Here is a 383-nt window from a genome sequence, read left to right on the forward strand (position 1 = left end):
AAAAGTTACACTCACATCCCAATACAATTTTCTGTTAAAACAGTTTTGATAAAATATTTTCAAGAAACTGTAAAGTGGAGAGCTACAAAATAGACAGATTCATGGAGATTATTAGCAGCCATGTAAAATTAATGCTTCATGGACTTGATACTACACAAGATAAAATGCCTCAGGGAGCTCCTGCCCTAAGCATTTTCTGAACAAGGCAGACAAGACCTGAGGGAAGGAATTAGAATGGGTTTCCCCAACCTCACACAACAAGCAAGTGGGAGAACAGGGAACACAACCCACCACGGGCACCCAAACCTCTTCCTTAGATTCTACAGAAAATTATTATCCTCAGAACCAAACCCTTCCCATTTCCTAACCTTTGAATCTTCAGC

Source organism: Antrostomus carolinensis, unplaced genomic scaffold, assembly GCF_000700745.2.
Source record: "Antrostomus carolinensis isolate BGI_N321 unplaced genomic scaffold, ASM70074v2 scaffold42588, whole genome shotgun sequence".
Lineage (NCBI taxonomy): Eukaryota > Metazoa > Chordata > Aves > Caprimulgiformes > Caprimulgidae > Antrostomus > Antrostomus carolinensis.